Source organism: Pleurodeles waltl, chromosome 2_2 (genome assembly GCF_031143425.1).
Source record: "Pleurodeles waltl isolate 20211129_DDA chromosome 2_2, aPleWal1.hap1.20221129, whole genome shotgun sequence".
Taxonomy (NCBI): Eukaryota; Metazoa; Chordata; class Amphibia; order Caudata; family Salamandridae; genus Pleurodeles; species Pleurodeles waltl.
In genome coordinates, this window is record NC_090439.1 from 884,870,982 (window position 1) to 884,892,956 (window position 21,975).

At 45.1% G+C, this 21,975-nt stretch overlaps 1 protein-coding gene across 1 annotated transcript in view; it reads left to right on the forward strand.

Annotated features, from left to right (window-relative positions):
* Positions 1 to 21,975, forward strand: part of GRHL2 (grainyhead like transcription factor 2) — a 494,191-nt gene that overhangs the window by 203,883 nt on the left and 268,333 nt on the right. The gene's annotated exons all lie outside the window — the stretch shown is intronic.

The window sequence follows — 21,975 nt, forward strand, 5'->3', positions numbered from 1 at the left end:
GTTGTGTTGGTTTATGGTGCTTTTTTGTTGCTTTTGTGTTGCATTATTGTGCTACGTTATTGTGTTATTTTGTAATGTTAATTTCTTGGAGCAAGGTTTTATTGCCTTTGCTGTGTTGTGCTGCATTATGTTGCAGTTATTTTGTTGTGAGCTGGCATGTTTTTTGTGTTTTTGTTGTTTTATTATGTTGTACTAAGTGCTTTATTTACAAACATTAGCTATTGTTGCCAATTCCGAGTTAAAACGGGACGTGCCATTAAAGTTCCAGAAAAATAGAACTATTTACCTTTGTTAAAAATAGTAACTTACTGCCACCACATGTCTACAGCCTAAAAGCGTGTCTTAGACCAGATCTTAGCTTAGCACTTCCTATGCTCACTTTATGTGATCCTGCCTGGGTGTTTTTATGTATGCTTGAATTGACCTACCGAAGGGATCCTTATGTTGGGACAGAGAATCCTGAAACTGAGGACTGCCCTTTACCAAATTACAAGCTGTGGAGCCCAGTGATTGTCAGAATAGTAACCAGCAAAGAATGGATCTAGTGGTGTGGACGATGTGTGGACCAAAGACCAATGGTAGTTGTTTCAACCTTTTATGAGCATCACTAGGGCCCTCTCCAGTGAAGACTTGGCACAGGTTCACCAGTTCATTTCTGAGAAGCAGCAGCAGGAATAAGGAGGTTTATATAAATATTCTCTTGTCAAAATTAATTTTGCTGTGTGGGAAATTGCGATAATTTGCCTCTCACATCTTATTGGTGCGACAAATCCAGCATCAGAAATGCAATGAAAACTACATCTGATCATATCAGTCATGCTATGTGCAATCTTGTAGTGCATGACTTACCTACAATTCACAGTGCAGTTGATACCAACGCTAGCACTGTTCACTCCACAGGTACTTTGAACATGTGTACATTACCCAGATTTATAGTATGATGCAGTGGGAGAGAAAGTGACTTGTACCGAATCCCATGCTCATTTATTGACGAGTGAAAGACAAGAATAGAAGTCTGGTCTCAAGGATCTAATGTCCTCTCAAACAAATTTATTAGCCAACTGCTTCAAAATATGGGATCTAACATTGCATAAACTGAAGGCAAGGGTGTGACCTGAATTCTAAATTTCTGGAACAGCATTTGCTATGGTTTAGGTAACCGAAAATATAAGGATATTCTGGTAAAAAAAACAATGAAATGTTATCCTTGGCTGTCCTACTTTAAGTGCCAAACACAATAAGAGGCCCCAATTATATTGTGTTGTACACACCCAGAGTTAAGCGGACCTCAGGCGATCATGTCCTCTCCTGCTCAGGAATAGCAAAACAATATGGCAACTGTAGCCTCCTGAGAGGGAGTGTGAGGAGGAGAGGGTTATAAACACTGGCGTTTCTTTCAGTACAAATGTAACTTCCTGTAGTAGATAAGGTGACATAATATCTATATCAGAAGGTGGTACAGATAGATGTCTTACATTTTATAAAAAGTAATCACACCCATAAATAGTAACCTGTCTCCAAAAAGAGACACCTTTGGGACGCATCAGAGTGCTCTGCCTGTCAGCAGACGGGGAAACCATTTGTTAGCATGACGAGGTGTGAGAAGCCATCTAATGGGGTGTGTGTGTCTTTACCAAGGCAGAAATCTCCATCCATCAAAGTGCTGTTGGCTACCAAGCCAGGAATGGCTAGAAGTGTCAATCAAACGGGGGGCACCTTGACTACCCTGGGTTTGCTTCTTCATTTGAACCTGTTGAACTTATGCACCTGATAACTATGATTTGTGATTATAATCCAAGGTATGGAAACACCTGTACCTGTTGGCACACTGAAAAAGTGAAACGTTTGACTCCATTTTTAGTTGTGTTAATAATTAAAATGTAATTGAAATCTAGAGCTTATTTTATTGCAGATAGTGTCCTTTGTTGACTTTACATTTCTTTGCCTGGATAGTAACTGCTATGCCCTAGAATAGAAAATGAGCATTTTGTGGCAGCTGTAGTACATTTGGCGGAGATAACCAGCAGTGTGAGGGGCAGTGGTGGCTGGATCGAGCTCATGCTGCTGCTGGCTGTGCGTGTGCGACTGGCTTCACTAGCGAGCACACCCTGCCCAGAAGAGGGAAATAATGCAGTGAGAGAGGCCTTCAAGAGAAGCAGAATGTCACTGGCTTGGACACCATAGGACAATAATTTCCAAAGGAAAACAAGAGAGTCAAAAGTGGCACCATAATTTAAAAAAATACATTATGATTAATGTGGAGGCCATCTTGGAACGGAGGTTTCAGTGCTGGAAAAAACTTGCGAGCCACTGCATCACCATGCTGAAAGCCATTTAAGGATCAGTAGAGGTCTCAGCAGCAACCCCTGGAATGCTCCTTGCGACCCCGACACTGCTTTTGCAACTCCTGGCCTCAGAGGTTGCAAAAGAAACAACAGAACAAGAGGAAAGAACATTTTCTAGCTCCTGTAGGTTGCTAGGCACTGAGCACAGTTGAAACGTGTAACTGTTTCAACTTGTCCGAACAGCTACATTGTTGACCTGCAACATTTTTACAGGCCTTAGTCTCCATCAAGCACAAGAGTGCTTGGCCTGGAGGCTCTGGATTTCGGAGAAGCTCTAGACTGGTCTGTCGTGTAGTGTGGCTGGACCCCAGTTTTCTTGTGGTATGTGACCTGCACTTTTCCAGAATGAAAATTTTTTGCAAACTGCTTGTCACTGCAGCATTGCAGTCCCAAGTGGTTTCCTTTTACTTTTTGCATTTAAAACAGTTCGTGCTCGTCTCGCTCCTCCTAAACGGTTGTGAAGACACACAGAATTACACTTTGTATGTGTTGAGTGCATTTTGTAGGGGCCCACTCCCTCTCCGCCCCTAACTCTACATTTACTCAGGCAACTAATCCATCATACCTGCGTGGGGATGTTTCTCAGAGACATACATGCCAATAGATCCGATTTAGGCAGAAGACCCCTGATTTTTTCAAGCCCAAAAAATGGCTTACTTTTGTCTGTCTTCTCCCTGCAATTGCCTCTGCTTCAATAGAAGTCAATGGGGGAAATATATTTTCCTGATAATTTTTTTTTTAACATCTCCCACTTACCTCTTCCAAATATTGGAATGTATGCAACGAAGTGCACTCTGCTGTTGGAAAACTCCACTACTTCTGATTCTGTGACTCAGGCTTGTGGAATTTCAAAGCAACAATTTCAGCCCTTACATCTTTATCATAGCATAGTAATGACAATAACTAGGTGATAGGAAACGTAGGCAGGGAATAACATCACCAGAAAGTAGATAAACTGAAAGAAGGAAGAACGAGCTGTAGAGCACATTTTAGTGACATTTTGACATTGTGATCTTTTTTCACTAAGTTGTTGTATATACTATGTATTTTGTGGTTACAACCCTGCAATTTTTTGAATCACCGAACTTGCGATCACAAAATGCCTTGTACATCTGGATCACAGCGCAGAAACACAGACCTTCATCTCAAAGTTTCTCTAAATATAGCAACACTGATAAAATTATCAGACATTACTGCCACTGTATGTAGGTGTTTTCACTCAAAAGGTTGGGGAATAATTTGGGGTAACGACTCACAGCGCTTAATTTGTAAAAACTTAAGTGCTGCAGGCCAAGGTTTGTTTAGAATCCTATAGCTGGTGCAGCTGAATGCCAGGGTTGCTGGATACTAAAGGTGTCTTTTTTGATCCCACTTTATCTCTCTTTCTTCACCAGCCCTGTATTCCTTATCTCTGTCTCTGACTCTGGCAGCTTCTTTATTACCCCTCCCTTCTAAATTTGGCACTATTCTGCTATCTTTTGCTTGCTCTTTCGTTCTCACTTTTCTCTCCCTTACTCTGGCAATGAGGCCACTGATGGGACATTTTGCAATTTTCCTCTTTACCTTTGCCTTGCTCAGGAAATGGAAAAGGGGTACTTGATACATGATGGGGACAATCACCACAAACCTGCCAATCTGTCCAGAATCAGGGACACAGTCACAATCCAATCCTTGGGGAAATGGCAATCCATCAACACTGAGGTTTAGCAGTTGCTTCCTGTGACCAGGTACTTTATTGCATGTCACCCTTACCCCTCTCTACCCCGTCTTGTAAACTTAAAAAAACACTTCTTCCTGGTAGATCAATACTACAGGTCATGTACCATTCCCCTTGCCTCACAATGTTAAATGGATGAGTGCTGCCAAAAGGAACCTCTGTCCTGGAATTGTCACTCGCTATGGTACCTTTGACTACACACAATGCCCTCCAGGTGCCGTGAGCAATCAGATTTCATTTGCTGTCCTGGTGATCTACCTGCCACTATCTCCTGCTGTAGCCATGGGATGAGTGTCTCTGAAGGGTCACCCGTCAGTAGCAGGGCCACCGTAAAGATTTTTTAGTGCACTTGTTTAGTGACCCTTTTCTACTCCAGTTTCTTTCTTTTTGACAGCCTTGTAGCTACACCTCTTTAAAAACAAGCATTTGCATTGCAATGGGTCTCGCATTTCCTCGAGGTGGAGGAAAATTCCTAACTGGACTTTTCTTGCCACACAATCTGAAAATAAATAGCAAAACAGTTGACATAAGTGAGCTGATTGAAAGCGCCGCCGTGCACACGAAGCGAGAAACAAAAGGAAAAAGAAGTTCGTTCGCAGTCAAAGGTATGGGCAAAAGTGCAATTATCCATGTAACAGGGTCGATGGCCAAGGCGGTAACTAAACCGCCCTAAGGAGGGACAAACGTAAAGCAGTTACCGAAGAAGACAAAGGATTTTGGGGAGAGAAGCCCATGAACGAGTGATAGTGATGTGCATGCATGCGGTGGGCATGGTTAAAAGCCCAGATACATACCAATCGGTTGAAAAAAGCAGCGCATGCACGCTGCTGTGCTCAACCTAAAAATCACGAGTAGCGCCTACTTTGCATGCAGGTGGCACCATGGGTGGCCGGCTGTGTTCCCTAGATCAGGAAATGACCCTGAGAGGGTGAAGGTGGCATGACCTGCAGTGGGAAAGATTACTATTTCCATGCTGCCGCCCTCGAAAATCTCATCACTGACCACAGAAATCCCACCGCTGCGGCCACTGCAGTTGGTGAAATGTCACTGCTGTCCTACCAGTCCTACTAGTGGTTGCATCTACTCAAATTAGTGGGCTTCTGTCTAGTCCCATGGTGGCACCACTAATTCCCAAAAGCAGCATGACTTCACTCTCTACTAGTTCTTCTCTAGGCTGAACTTTGACCTCACTTCCAAAGCCCCTGTTCAAAGGGCCATTCACTTCCAAGAATGGATGAAATTTTGCAGCACAGGCTAGCTGTCACAGTTTCCCTCCAGTTTGATAAGACTTGCTGTGCCCATTAATTTGATTGACATGTACTACTGTATTGAAAAATAAATCCGAGGTTTAGGTATTTTTAGAAATGTATGTGCTCCAGTATGATATAGCAGACCAGGGACATGAACTGGCCGGTTTTTCCGAGACAAAGGTCGCTCTCTTCTTCGGTCGAAAAATATCCAGCTGAGAGAAATAATATTTGTCGGTGGGTACGTATAACTGACGGCATAAACAGGCCAACGTGTCCGTGCGCCAGCTTCGAATCAGGCCTCAGCTACTACGAGGAAGTGGATGTCAGGAGTCAAAGGTCAAGCAATTACCGAGGACAGCAGTGAGTTTAAAGGGAGCCGTGTGTGTATTGAGGGCTCTTTTATCCACAGCCAAGGCGGGAGTGCAAAGGTGTTAGGGCGGGATTGTGGATCTGAAGGCGGAGAAGGAGGCGAGAAAAGATAGAAGCCAAGGAACGCTGCCAAAGCGGGTGGCTTTTTCTCTCCTCCAAGTTTTATACAACTCGAACGCGACTACCAGGTGTTAAAGCTCTTTGCATGAGCACCAGTTATATTACACAAGGACACCTTCACATTTTCTACGCACGCGGGGATAAAGTACTTTGCCCAGCATCACCTAATTTTGAGCCGAGGCTCGAACTTGGTTTCTAAATTCCAATGTCAGCTTTCAGGTTTAGGCCACAGCCTATCTTTGGGTCTTTAGAACATTGTGCACAAGTTAGGAGCTCTTGTTGCAAGTGTGTGCGGGAGTGTCACCAGATGTCTGTCCTTTTTAACATTCTTTCACGTAAAACCCCTTTCCTCTGCCCTTGGAATTGCCTTCTAGGCGGTTTAAGCACTTTACGGTAACTACAAAACGAAATAAGAACCCTCCGCAGCTTTACAGCGAATTCACGTGTATACGTTTATACGTTTATATAAGACATACCACGGCCATGGCGTAAAGAACCGAGATGCTTCTGGTGAAACTGTTAGTGTCCTTGCTTTGGAGCTTGTCTATAAAAAACAATATCCATTTTTTTCCTTGATAACATTACTTTTTGCGCATGTGGTGTGTACAGAAACACTGGTTTGCTGTAGACTAAATCCACGCCTGAGTCTGCTGAAATCGCAAGCCTGACACTGAAGGTGTACGGAGCGTCAGCACTGAAAGTGCAGCTCATCGAACCAGGGGAGCTGTTCCCAAACGCGGTGCAGTGCGGCAGGATGGGAAGAAACGTGGCTCACCGTTATCCTTCACACACGGCTCGTGTTTTTTCAGGACTGCATTTAAGCTTAGGAAAGCGCTATTTTATTAAGCTGTTTTTAAAATTGCTAAAAGGACATCCACACATTTGCGTTCTCTTTTTTGCATATAGAGGAGTGTGAACTGGCGTTGGTTACCGAAAACACTGACAAAGAGCAGACAGTATCTTTCCTACTGCTGGACCTCGCCGCCGCCCTCACTAATGGAGAAGGAGCTCCTTAAACCACAGGGGTGGTTGGAGGCCTCTGCTGCGGAACATATCAGCTCTTCACCCATGGGGTCCACCCAGCTGCTGGCTTAGCCAAGGTGGGGAAGTCTGAAGCCGATGTAATTGCAAAGTGCTGATTAGAAAACTTCAGAAACTCTTCCATTTAAACTCTAACCCAGGCGAAAGCAAGCCTTATTCAGCCCCGTAAGCAGCCTGGATCGTCCTTTCCGTACATCTTTGATGGCATGTAAGGGGTTAGAAAGGGAAGCAGTTGTTCCAGATCTGCTCAGGTGCCTCAGTAGAGCTTGACCAAGGCTTCTTTCTTCTGAGTCTGAGGGCGAGAGTGAGAGTGTCCAAAGCCATCAGTGCTTCCTCAATAGCAGACTTTGCACTTTAGTTTGCATGGCTCTTTGGACGGGAAACATCCTGAACAACTAGGTCTAAACCACTACTTGCCTGAACCACTTCTGCTAAACAACTAAAAAGTCTCTACAACTAAGTACTGAACAACTACTGTCTGAACAACTACTGTGTCTGAATAACAATTGCCTGAACAACTAATTTTAAAGGTAAGGTTTTCCTTTTGGTTTTTATGGTTTATTAGTTGTTTAGAATATATATATATATATATTAGTTGTTCAGGCAATTGTTATTCAGACACAGTAGTTGTTCAGACAGTAGTTGTTCAGTACTTAGTTGTAGAGACTTTTTAGTTGTTTAGCAGTAGTGGTTTAGGCTATAGTTGTTTAGGACCTAGTTGTTCTGTCACATATTCTCTTTGGACGCTATGTGGAGGACTTGGCACGGGCAGTACTTACCCCTTTTCAATTTGACATATACAGTACATTCTGTGTTTTTCAGAGTCCTTTCTTTAGCCTTCACTCTCCGGACCCAGAGCCTTTACAGGAAAACCAATGGAGAATTTCTACAAGCACACGTCCTTAACCAAATTGTGTAGGGTCACACTGCAAGGAAACAACCTTGCTTGTAAAACACAATCATCTTTTTCGAGACAACAATCAAGACTGTAAACCTTATTTTTTCATTGGGAAAAGTTGTTTGAGACCCCAAAGGTCTAACCTGTTTATTATAAAAGGTTATGACAAAGGCAGTAGGTCTGAATTATTTATTGTGAAAAGCATATTTTAATCCACTAGGTCTTTATGGATGGATTACTTTAACAGTTTGTTACATCCTGTAGACGAGGATCTTCTCACATGGATTCACACAGATTACCCATAAGTAGTTAAGGATGCTGGTTAACCACTATGTAACAAACTTTTTTTTGTTTGGAATTGTATTGACTTTTAGGCCTGGCATGACATGGGTTATTTGATCTCCAGAAAAATAGCTACTAGAAACAAAATTAAGATAGGAGCTGAGACTCTTCCCACAAGTTACTCTTCTCTTACGCATTTGGTTGAAAATAGTTGTGATAGCCCCTCAGAAGTAGGTCCATAGTTTATAACTGATAGGTGCACAAACCCCAGGTCAAATACAGAAGGAAGGGGACTTGATTGGTGTAACCCCATTATCAATACAGTAGCAAGGTGCTTCACATAAGAAATTTATTGACAAATACACATGAAAGGGTTTTACACTGAACTGTTTATCAACCCCCTTATGACCTCTCTGACAAATACAATAGGAAGGGGTTTTACAATGTGAAAACCTGAAAAATGCAACAATATGGGGTTTTACATTGTTAACTCTGACAAATGCACCAGGAAGGGATTTATGTAGTGAACTCTGACAAATGCAGTTTGAAGGGCCTTTACATTGTGACTTCCATGAGAAAAACCATAGGACTAGGATTTACATTTTAATCTTTTTGACAAATACAATAGGAATTGGCTTTGAATTATCAACTCTCTGACAAATGCAAAAGGAATAGGTTTAATGCATAGATCTATCTTTAGATCTGGCCACAATAAATGATTTGTGTCACAAAAGAGAGGTAATGTTCATACCAATGTATACTTTGGATTTCCCAAAATGTGGGTCTGTCAAGGCAGAGATGACCTGCTGATGTTTATTTTCACGGTGAAGCCAAAAGACTTGATTTATTAAATGTTAAATGTAGTGGCAAAGGCAGACTTCTTATTTTACATTATGGATTTCTTAACAAAACCTATAGCCTTAACTCTTTTGATTTTGAAATGCACCATATTTTCTCATAGGCTCATATTGCAGTGTCTCTGGCTTCTAGAATTACAGCCTGTTTTGTGCATATTGTCACACGGTTCCTCATAGGCAACTGGAGCAGACTATATTTCTACAGGGTACATCATTTTCATCCTGGTTACTCTGTGAGGCCTCTGAAGGAGGGGTTCCAAATTGGAATTTCACCTGAAATTGTGGAAATACATATAATTTTGGGCATATTATTCAGTTATGTGTTCATTAAAGTACTTTTCCTCTATAAAAATAAACATTGGTTGCAAATTGATTAATTGTGTGTGTCTTAGTTCTGAGCTTCTAGCACACAACACCCGCCGGAGTCAGCCTTCAATTGCGAGTCGGAGAGTCAGGTTTTACAGTGTGAACTATTTGACAAATGCAAGAGAAATAGGTTTGTATTGTGAATTCTCTCACAAGTGCAAGTGAAAATGGTTGTATGTTGAGAACTCTGTGTCAGCTACAATAGGAAGAACGTACTGTTGTGAATTCCTTGATAAAGACCACAGGAAGGCGCTATACAATGTTTTACACCAAGGGACATTCTGACACAGACCTCTAGTTCAGACAATGCTATAGAGGTCTCATTTTCATTGTGTACATTTGTAATTTTATGTTTAGTATTCAGTTGTAGATGTATTAAAGTACATTTTCTTTTGAAAGGTAAAAACATTGGACATTGATTTATTAAGAATTATTGTGTACTTTGTGGAGTTATTTTATGTTTATTTGACCCTTATATTTGCTTTAATATGTTTATTTTGCTTCACTATTTTATCTACGGTGTGGTTACTTAATTCCTGTTACAGAACATTGGCAATAACTCTGAATGTCCCCTTAAATTTCAAGAATTTCTTGCTTCAGTCACATGGTTTATTACCAATAACCTTTGAAGTTGAATGCTGTGAGAAGGTAGCCTCTTTCTAGCCTTGTTACCCCCACTTTTGGCCTGTTTGTGAGTGTATGTCAGGGTGTTTGTCACTGTTTTCACTGTCTCACTGGGATCCTGATAGCCAGGCCTCAGTGCTCATAGTGAAAACACCATGTTTTCAGTATGGTTGTTATGTGTCACTGGGATCCTGCTAGTCAGGACCCCAGTGCTCATAGGTTTGTGGCCTATATGTATGTGTCACTGGGACCCTGTCACACAGGGCCCCAGTGCTCATAGGTGTGCATGTATATGTTCCCTGTGTGGTGCCTAACTGTCTCACTGAGGCTCTGCTAACCAGAACCTCAGTGGTTATGCTCTCTCATTACTTTCAAATTGTCACTAACAGGCTAGTGACCATTTTTACCAATTTACATTGGCTTACTGGAACACCCTTATAATTCCCTAGTATATGGTACTGAGGTACCCAGGGTATTGGGGTTCCAGGAGATCCCTATGGGCTGCAGCATTTCTTTTGCCACCCATAGGGAGCTCTGACAATTCTTACACAGGCCTGCCACTGCAGCCTGAGTGAAATAACGTCCACGTTATTTCACAGCCATTTTACACTGCACTTAAGTAACTTATAAGTCACCTATATGTCTAACCTTTACCTGGTAAAGGTTAGGTGCAAAGTTACTTAGTGTGAGGGCACCCTGGCACTAGCCAAGGTGCCCCCACATTGTTCAGAGCCAATTCACTGAACTTTGTGAGTGCGGGGACACCATTACACGCGTGCACTACATATAGGTCACTACCTATATGTAGCTTCACCATGGTAACTCCGAATATGGCCATGTAACATGTCTATGATCATGGAATTGCCCCCTCTATGCCATCCTGGCATTGTTGGTACAATTCCATGATCCCAGTGGTCTGTAGCACAGACCCTGGTACTGCCAGACTGCCCTTCCTGGGGTTTCACTGCAGCTGCTGCTGCTGCCAACCCCTCAGACAGGCAGCTGCCCTCCTGGGGTCCAGCCAGGCCTGGCCCAGGATGGCAGAACAAAGAACTTCCTCTGAGAGAGGGTGTGACACCCTCTCCCTTCGGAAAATGGTGTGAAGGCAGGGGAGGAGTAGCCTCCCCCAGCCTCTGGAAATGCTTTGTTGGGCACAGATGTGCCCAATTCTGCATAAGCCAGTCTACACCGGTTCAGGGACCCCTTAGCCCCTGCTCTGGCGCGAAACTGGACAAAGGAAAGGGGAGTGACCACTCCCCTGACCTGCACCTCCCCTGGGAGGTGTCCAGAGCTCCTCCAGTGTGCTCCAGACCTCTGCCATCTTGGAAACAGAGGTGCTGCTGGCACACTGGACTGCTCTGAGTGGCCAGTGCCACCAGGTGACGTCAGAGACTCCTGCTGATAGGCTCCTTCAGGTGTTAGTAGCCTTTCCTCTCTCCTAGGTAGCCAAACCCTCTTTTCTGGCTATTTAGGGTCTCTGTCTCTGGGGAAACTTTAGATAACGAATGCATGAGCTCAGCCGAGTTCCTCTGCATTTCCCTCTTCACCTTCTGATAAGGAATCGACCGCTGACCGCGCTGGAAGCCTGCAAACCTGCAACATAGTAGCAAAGACGACTACTGCAACTCTGTAACGCTGATCCTGCCGCCTTCTCGACTGTTTTCCTGCTTGTGCATGCTGTGGGGGTAGCCTGCCTCCTCTCTGCACCAGAAGCTCCGAAGAAATCTCCCGTGGGTCGACGGAATCTTCCCCCTGCAACCGCAGGCACCAAAAAGCTGCATCTCCGGTCCCTTGGGTCTCCTCTCAGCACGACGAGCGAGGTCCCTCGAATCCAGTGACACCGTCCAAGTGACCCCCACAGTCCAGTGACTCTTCAGCCCAAGTTTGGTGGAGGTAAGTCCTTGCCTCACCTCGCTGGGCTGCATTGCTGGGAACCGCGACTTTGCAAGCTACTCCGGCCCCTGTGCACTTCCGGCGGAAATCCTTCGTGCACAGCCAAGCCTGGGTCCACGGCACTCTAACCTGCATTGCACGACTTTCTAAGTTGGTCTCCGGCGACGTGGGACTCCTTTGTGCAACTTCGGCGAGCACCGTTTCACGCATCCTCGTAGTGCCTGTTTCTGGCACTTCTCCGGGTGCTACCTGCTTCAGTGAGGGCTCCTTGTCTTGCTCGACGTCCCCTCTCTCTGCAGGTCCAATTTGCGACCTCCTGGTCCCTCCTGGGCCCCAGCAGCGTCCAAAAACGCCAAACGCACGATTTGCGTGTAGCAAGGCTTGTTGGCGTCCATCCGGCGGGAAAACACTTCTGCACGACTCTCCAAGGCGTGGGGGATCCATCCTCCAAAGGGGAAGTCTCTAGCCCTTGTCGTTCCTGCAGTATTCACAGTTCTTCAGCCTAGTAAGAGCTTCTTTGCACCAACCGCTGGCATTTCTTGGGCATCTGCCCATCTCCGAGCTGCTTGTGACTTTTGGACTTGGTCCCCTTGTTCCACAGGTACCTTCAGACAGGGATCCATCGTTGTTGCATTGCTGATTTGTGTTTTCCTTGCATTCTCCCTCTAACACGACTATTTTGTCCTTAGGGGAACTTTGGTGCACTTTGCACTCACTTTTCAGGGTCTTGGGGAGGGTTGTTTTTCTAACTCTCACTATTTTCTAATAGTCCCAGCGACCCTCTACAAGGTCACATAGGTTTGGGGTCCATTCGTGGTTCACATTCCACTTTTGGAGTATATGGTTTGTGTTGCCCCTATCCCTATGTTTCCCCATTGCATCCTATTGTAATTATACATTGTTTGCACTGTTTTCTAAGACTATACTGCATATTTTTGCTATTGTGTATATATATCTTGTGTATATTTCCTATCCTCTCACTGAGGGTACACTCTAAGATACTTTGGCATATTGTCATAAAAATAAAGTACCTTTATTTTTAGTATAACTGTGTATTGTGTTTTCTTATGATATTGTGCATATGACACTAAGTGGTACTGTAGTAGCTTCACACGTCTCCTAGTTCAGCCTGAGCTGCTTTGCTAAGCTACCATTATCTATCAGCCTAAGCTGCTAGACACCCTATACACTAATAAGGGATAACTGGGCCTGGTGCAAGGTGCAAGTACCCCTTGGTACTCACTACAAGCCAGTCCAGCCTCCTACATTGGTTGTGCAGTGGTGGGATAAGTGCTTTGAGACTACTTACCACTCTTGTCATTGTACTTTTCATAAGAGAAAAATATACAAAACAAGGTCAGTGTATATACACATAGCCAAAAAGTTTTGCATTTCCTCTTTTCACTCTTTTCTAAGTGCTGAAAAGTACTTCTAAACTTTCAAAAAGTTCTTAAAAGTTTAAAAAGTTTTTTCTGTCTTTCCAAAAAGTTCTGAAAACTTTTTTCTCTTTGTCTATCACTTTAACTCTCTCTAAAAAATGTCTGGCACAGGCCAAAAAGTTGAACTGTCCAAACTTGCATATGATCACCTTAGCTGGAAAGGAGCAAGGAGTCTCTGCATAGAGAGAGGTTTGAGTGTAGGGAAGAATCCTTCCTTAGAACTGTTAATTAATATGCTTAGAGTACAGGATAAGGCCATAAGTGCCCAATCTGTAGAAAAAGTAGCTAATGGTTCTCAATCTGATCCAGGGACTCCCCCAGGAAAAGGTTCAGGAAAGAAACTTCTCAGCCTGCCCATTACTAGACAGTCTAGCATAGTTGGTACAGAGGTTGAATCACATCATACTGATGATGTGCTCTCACATTATGCTGGTAGCCAAGCTGTTAGGGTGCCCTTGGTAAGGGACAGGTCTCCTTCTGTTCATTCCCATCATACCTCTGTATCTAGAAATGTCCCTCCCACCCACCCTGATGACAGATTGTTAGAAAGGGAGCTCAATAGATTGAGAGTGGAGCAAACCAGACTGAAGCTCAAGAAGCAACAGCTGGATTTGGATAGACAGTCTTTAGAAGTAGAGAGGGAAAGACAGAAGTTGGGTTTAGAAACCCATGGTGGCAGCAGCAGTATTCCCCATAGTCATCCTGCAAAAGAGCATGATTCCAGGAATCTGCATAAGATAGTTCCCCCTTACAAGGAGGGGGATGACATTAACAAGTGGTTTGCTGCACTTGAGAGGGCCTGTGCTGTACAGGATGTCCCTCAAAAGCAGTGGGCTGCTATCCTATGGCTATCATTTACTGGAAAAGGTAGGGATAGGCTCCTTGCTGTAAAAGAAAATGATGCTAACAATTTCCAAGTTCTTAAGAATGCACTCCTGGATGGTTATGGCTTAACCACTGAACAGTACAGGATAAAGTTCAGAGATACCAAAAAGGAGTCTTCACAAGACTGGGTTGATTTCATTGACCATTCAGTGAAGGCCTTGGAGGGGTGGTTACATGGCAGTAAAGTTACTGATTATGAAAGCCTGTATAACACAATCCTGAGAGAGCATATACTTAATAATTGTGTGTCTGATTTGTTGCACCAGTACCTGGTAGACTCTGATCTGACCTCTCCCCAAGAATTGGGAAAGAAGGCAGACAAATGGGTCAGAACAAGGGTGAACAGAAAAGTTCATACAGGGGGTGACAAAGATGGCAATAAGAAGAAAGATGGTGAAAAATCTCAAGATAAGCATGGGGATAAGGGTAAAACCAAAGATCCCACTTCAAATCTTAAACACTCTTCAGAGGGTGGGGATAAAACAAATTCTTCCTCTTCTTCCCAACCTGCACACATTAAAAAGCCTTGGTGCTTTGTGTGTAAAAACAGAGGCCATAGGCCAGGGGATAAGTCCTGTCCAGGTAAACCCCCTGAGCCTACCACCACTAATACATCAAGCTCTAGTGCCCCTAGCAGTAGTGGTACTAGTGGTGGGACTGCTGGCAACAGTCAAGCAAAGGGTGTAGTTGGGTTCACTTATGGGTCCATAGTGGAAACTGATGTAATCAGTCCCAAGACAGTTTCTGTCACACCTAGTGGCATTGGCCTTGCCACACTGGCTGCTTGTCCCCTTACAATGGATAAGTACAGGCAGACAGTTTCAATAAATGGTGTTGAGGCCTTGGCCTACAGGGACACAGGTGCCAGTTTCACTTTGGTGACTGAAAACCTAGTGCCTCCTGAACAACACATCATTGGACAACAATATAAGATTATTGATGTCCATAACTCCACTAAGTTTCTTCCCTTAGCTATAATTCAGTTTAGTTGGGGTGGAGTTACTGGCCCTAAGCAGGTGGTGGTATCACCTAGCTTACCTGTAGACTGTCTCTTAGGTAATGACCTAGAGGCCTCAGGTTGGGCTGATGTAGAGTTTTATGCCCATGCAGCCATGCTGGGCATCCCTGAGGAATTGTTCCCTCTCATTTCAAGTGAAATGAAAAAGCAAAGGAGAGAAGGCCTGAAAACTCAGGATCCCTCTCCATCAACAGGTAAAAAGGGTATCACAGTATCCCCTAACCACCCTACCATTCAGGATACTATTCCTGTGGTGGGAGAAACCTCTCCTGGGGTGGCACCTGTTCCAAGGGAATCATCAGCTGGCAAAGCTAGACTCCCTGAGGTGGAAGTACCTCTCTGTGGGATAACTAACATTGGTGAGAAAAACAGCACCATTTTAGTTAACATGGAGCATCCCTCCAACCCTCCCAGAGAAACTTTAGTGCAGAAACCCTGCACTACCTCACAACACTTAGGACAGCATCCCTGCCCTAGTGTGGAGCTCATAGGACAGCATCCCTGCCCTGCTCCAACTCAAGAGAAACAGCATCCCTGTTCTCTCTTCCAGCCAGATGGACAAAGTTTTTGCCCAGCTATGGCTTTTCTGAGACAGCATCCCTGTCTGGCATTTCCATCACTACAAATAGGTTCAGTGGACAATTCCCACTGCTCTAAACTAAAACTTACTGATAGAAACTCTGAAAATACATCTTCACATTGTTGCTTAGCTAAAAAACTTCAAACAGGGTGGTTTACATCCCCACAGGGAAGTAACCATATAGTGGATGATAAAGGGAGTAACCAGTCTATTGCAGAGCTACTCTCTACTTATCACCACTTAGACAATAAAGTCTCAACTGGCCAAGGTTAGCCTTATTGTCCTTCGTTTGGGGGGGGGTTGTGTGAGAAGGTAGCCTCTTTCTAGCCTTGTTACCCCCACTTTTGGCCTGTTTGTGAGTGTATGTCAGGGTGTTTGTCACTGTTTTCACTGTCTCACTGGGATCCTGATAGCCAGGCCTCAGTGCTCATAGTGAAAACACCATGTTTTCAGTATGGTTGTTATGTGTCACTGGGATCCTGCTAGTCAGGACCCCAGTGCTCATAGGTTTGTGGCCTATATGTATGTGTCACTGGGACCCTGTCACACAGGGCCCCAGTGCTCATAGGTGTGCATGTATATGTTCCCTGTGTGGTGCCTAACTGTCTCACTGAGGCTCTGCTAACCAGAACCTCAGTGGTTATGCTCTCTCATTACTTTCAAATTGTCACTAACAGGCTAGTGACCATTTTTACCAATTTACATTGGCTTACTGGAACACCCTTATAATTCCCTAGTATATGGTACTGAGGTACCCAGGGTATTGGGGTTCCAGGAGATCCCTATGGGCTGCAGCATTTCTTTTGCCACCCATAGGGAGCTCTGACAATTCTTACACAGGCCTGCCACTGCAGCCTGAGTGAAATAACGTCCACGTTATTTCACAGCCATTTTACACTGCACTTAAGTAACTTATAAGTCACCTATATGTCTAACCTTTACCTGGTAAAGGTTAGGTGCAAAGTTACTTAGTGTGAGGGCACCCTGGCACTAGCCAAGGTGCCCCCACATTGTTCAGAGCCAATTCACTGAACTTTGTGAGTGCGGGGACACCATTACACGCGTGCACTACATATAGGTCACTACCTATATGTAGCTTCACCATGGTAACTCCGAATATGGCCATGTAACATGTCTATGATCATGGAATTGCCCCCTCTATGCCATCCTGGCATTGTTGGTACAATTCCATGATCCCAGTGGTCTGTAGCACAGACCCTGGTACTGCCAGACTGCCCTTCCTGGGGTTTCACTGCAGCTGCTGCTGCTGCCAACCCCTCAGACAGGCAGCTGCCCTCCTGGGGTCCAGCCAGGCCTGGCCCAGGATGGCAGAACAAAGAACTTCCTCTGAGAGAGGGTGTGACACCCTCTCCCTTCGGAAAATGGTGTGAAGGCAGGGGAGGAGTAGCCTCCCCCAGCCTCTGGAAATGCTTTGTTGGGCACAGATGTGCCCAATTCTGCATAAGCCAGTCTACACCGGTTCAGGGACCCCTTAGCCCCTGCTCTGGCGCGAAACTGGACAAAGGAAAGGGGAGTGACCACTCCCCTGACCTGCACCTCCCCTGGGAGGTGTCCAGAGCTCCTCCAGTGTGCTCCAGACCTCTGCCATCTTGGAAACAGAGGTGCTGCTGGCACACTGGACTGCTCTGAGTGGCCAGTGCCACCAGGTGACGTCAGAGACTCCTGCTGATAGGCTCCTTCAGGTGTTAGTAGCCTTTCCTCTCTCCTAGGTAGCCAAACCCTCTTTTCTGGCTATTTAGGGTCTCTGTCTCTGGGGAAACTTTAGATAACGAATGCATGAGCTCAGCCGAGTTCCTCTGCATTTCCCTCTTCACCTTCTGATAAGGAATCGACCGCTGACCGCGCTGGAAGCCTGCAAACCTGCAACATAGTAGCAAAGACGACTACTGCAACTCTGTAACGCTGATCCTGCCGCCTTCTCGACTGTTTTCCTGCTTGTGCATGCTGTGGGGGTAGCCTGCCTCCTCTCTGCACCAGAAGCTCCGAAGAAATCTCCCGTGGGTCGACGGAATCTTCCCCCTGCAACCGCAGGCACCAAAAAGCTGCATCTCCGGTCCCTTGGGTCTCCTCTCAGCACGACGAGCGAGGTCCCTCGAATCCAGCGACACCGTCCAAGTGACCCCCACAGTCCAGTGACTCTTCAGCCCAAGTTTGGTGGAGGTAAGTCCTTGCCTCACCTCGCTGGGCTGCATTGCTGGGAACCGCGACTTTGCAAGCTACTCCGGCCCCTGTGCACTTCCGGCGGAAATCCTTCGTGCACAGCCAAGCCTGGGTCCACGGCACTCTAACCTGCATTGCACGACTTTCTAAGTTGGTCTCCGGCGACGTGGGACTCCTTTGTGCAACTTCGGCGAGCACCGTTTCACGCATCCTCGTAGTGCCTGTTTCTGGCACTTCTCCGGGTGCTACCTGCTTCAGTGAGGGCTCCTTGTCTTGCTCGACGTCCCCTCTCTCTGCAGGTCCAATTTGCGACCTCCTGGTCCCTCCTGGGCCCCAGCAGCGTCCAAAAACGCCAAACGCACGATTTGCGTGTAGCAAGGCTTGTTGGCGTCCATCCGGCGGGAAAACACTTCTGCACGACTCTCCAAGGCGTGGGGGATCCATCCTCCAAAGGGGAAGTCTCTAGCCCTTGTCGTTCCTGCAGTATTCACAGTTCTTCAGCCTAGTAAGAGCTTCTTTGCACCAACCGCTGGCATTTCTTGGGCATCTGCCCATCTCCGAGCTGCTTGTGACTTTTGGACTTGGTCCCCTTGTTCCACAGGTACCTTCAGACAGGGATCCATCGTTGTTGCATTGCTGATTTGTGTTTTCCTTGCATTCTCCCTCTAACACGACTATTTTGTCCTTAGGGGAACTTTGGTGCACTTTGCACTCACTTTTCAGGGTCTTGGGGAGGGTTGTTTTTCTAACTCTCACTATTTTCTAATAGTCCCAGCGACCCTCTACAAGGTCACATAGGTTTGGGGTCCATTCGTGGTTCACATTCCACTTTTGGAGTATATGGTTTGTGTTGCCCCTATCCCTATGTTTCCCCATTGCATCCTATTGTAATTATACATTGTTTGCACTGTTTTCTAAGACTATACTGCATATTTTTGCTATTGTGTATATATATCTTGTGTATATTTCCTATCCTCTCACTGAGGGTACACTCTAAGATACTTTGGCATATTGTCATAAAAATAAAGTACCTTTATTTTTAGTATAACTGTGTATTGTGTTTTCTTATGATATTGTGCATATGACACTAAGTGGTACTGTAGTAGCTTCACACGTCTCCTAGTTCAGCCTGAGCTGCTTTGCTAAGCTACCATTATCTATCAGCCTAAGCTGCTAGACACCCTATACACTAATAAGGGATAACTGGGCCTGGTGCAAGGTGCAAGTACCCCTTGGTACTCACTACAAGCCAGTCCAGCCTCCTACAAATGCAAATAAAATTGAGGTGTTGGTTCTAGGGAATCATCCTTAGACCTGGCCCTCGATTTAGTAGTAACTAGATTTTGGCCCAGCCCCTGCTACTATGACAAAAAAGTTTGTATTAGTAACAATCTTATCTTCTGCCTGCATGTCTCTGATAAACGTTGCTTCCTTTTGAGTAGCTTAAAGAAAATTCTTCCTTGCCTACAGATACAAGGGTGAAGGTTAGTCAGCCATGCAGCTATCTCATCTCATGGATGATAGGAATGCATTCATACTTGGCTTCCCAAATATCTTATGTGTCATCTTCAGATTGAGCAAAATGAAGCTACCACGTCTGTTACTTAATGTATCTCATTAAAGTTGTACTTTCTCCACAAGTTACTACTACTGAATAAATAGATCCTGCTTAAGGCACTGCATACCGTACAAAGTACTTGCTGGCACCTGTCTTGAGTATTTCGGCCCTCTGCCTCACACGCCTCATCCCTCTTTTCATGCACTCTTGTTAGTGCCAAGAGCAGGCAGAAGATATTCCTTGGTTCTAAATCCTATTCCTAGGACACCTGAAGTAAAACTATCTGCCCAAGTGAGAGCAGGTGAAAGGTGTGCCCCTGAAAGCACCGGGGCAGCACATTAGAACCAGAACTATTGGCATTGCCAATGCCTGTTTAAGAGGCTGAAGCGTCCAATACCACATTGTTTAAAATACTTCAGATTTTGCATCATAAGGGCCAAGATCACGTGACATTACCTCCTTTGTTAAAGGGTTGGTTATCACTTCTTTTACTGCTGTGCTTTTGGAAAAATGCGGTGACTGCTTGTTAAACCCCCTGAACGCGTGCGTTTTAATCTGCTGCTCTCTAGAAAAAATCACACAGATTCACCCCTTTACCATAGTAATACCTTGTTAAAAATGAACATAAATGAACATTTTATTACTGAATAGAGATATCACCGGTTGTACAATCTCAGTGCTGGTAAAATCATTTCCCTGTCAAGTCCCCCAGCACTTCCGACTGCAAGCGCCAGTCCTCAGGTCGTGCGGGGAGGGGGCCAGCCTCTACGCAATGGATGACAGCAGGGTGGGCTTGTATGTCTGCACATGTTTGGGTTTATGTAAATAGCGGTCATTCTGCCTTAGCTTCAAAAATGCAACCAATTCTTCTCGATCCTGAAATATTGGACAAGACAATGCCAGAGGCTCACAATGGGCGGTCTCATGCAGGGGCTTTAATTGGTAACCAGGGAAGAGCAGAACACGAACAGACAAAGACATTAGTCAGTCCACCAAAGTAGGCTTCAGGCACACAAACAAGCAAAACAATAGGTCAGTTAGCCAAAGTGAGCAGAGAGTGGGCATGGTACCACGTGGAAGCCCATGTCAGACAATTTAGCAGCCGGGTGAAGGTGAAAAGCAATTGGCAAGAATTTAACACCACACTATTACTGCAGCCTTCACAACTATCAGGTTACTTTGCACTCGTGGGGCTATTGATGAGCTCAATGTCTATGCGTGTTTGGCAATATTGCCCTTACTCACATTGGAAGGCCAGATACACATGTTATGCTGCTGTCTGTCCAGCCTCTCATAACTGCTGTGGTCTTGGAAATCACAGTTCTTTTTCCAGATGCTTGAATTGTGTTGCCAGATGTTCACTGGCACAAAGATAATCTGTCATAATAGAATGTACAGCAGCATATCAAACAAGCATTGGCAAAGCCAATAGGCATTGCCTATGCAAGACCTATTGGCTTTGCCAATGTATTTAGCCATGTTGTACACCAGTGTGGCTTTTGTTTAGCATGGCTAAAAGTTAGATATGTAGAGAAGCATGGAGTGGTGTGTCGAAGAGTGGAATGGCAAACAGTGGAGTAGAATGTTGTAGAATGTAGTGACATAGAGTATCATTTACTGGAGTGGTACAGAGTGGAGTCGCATAGAGTGGTGTAGAGTAGAGTGGACTGGTGTAGAGTGGATTGGCATAGGGTGTTGCAGAGTATAGTGGCATAGAATGCAGTGCCGTAGAGTTCAGTGGAATGGAGGGCAGTAGAATAGAGTGCATTGATGCAGAGTGGAGTGGTGTAGAGTAGAGTGGTACAGAGTGCAGTGGCATAGAGTGGTGCAGAGTGGAGTTGTACAGAATGGTGCAGAGTGGAGTTGTACAGAATGGTGCAGAGTAGAATATATTGCTATAGAGTGCAATGGAGTGCTGCAGACTGCAGTGGCCTAGAGTGGACTGACAGAGTAGACTAGCGTATTGTGCAGTGGCTTAGAGTGCATTTTCATAGCATGCAGTAGTGCAGAGTAGAGTGGTGTAGAGCACAGTGATGCAGAGTAGAGTGTCATGGAGTGCAGTGGTACTGAGTGGTGTAGAAGCACAGTTGTGTAGAGTGCAGTGACATAGGGAGGAGAGGTGTACAGTAGAGTGGTATAGAATGCAGTGCCATAGAGTACAGCGGTGCAGACTAGAGTGCAGTGGCGTAGAGTGAAGTAGAGTAGAGTGGAGTGGCATAGAGTACAGTGGACTGGCGTAGTATTCATTGGCGTAGAGTGTTGCAGAGTATAGTGATATAGAGTGCAGAGGCAAATAATTCAGTGTTGTAAAATGTGGTAGCATAGATTAGAGTGGTAGATAGTAGAGTGCAGTGGTGCAGAGTGTAGTGGTGCAACGTAGAGTGATTTAGAATGCAGTGGCATATAGGTCAGTGGTGTAGAGTAGAGTGGCATAGAATAGAGTGGCAAAGTGCTGTGGTGTACAGTGATGCTGGGTGGGGTGGCATAGAGTGCAGTGGTATAGTGTGGATTGATGCAGATTGCAGTGGCGTAGAATGAGGTGATGCAGAGTA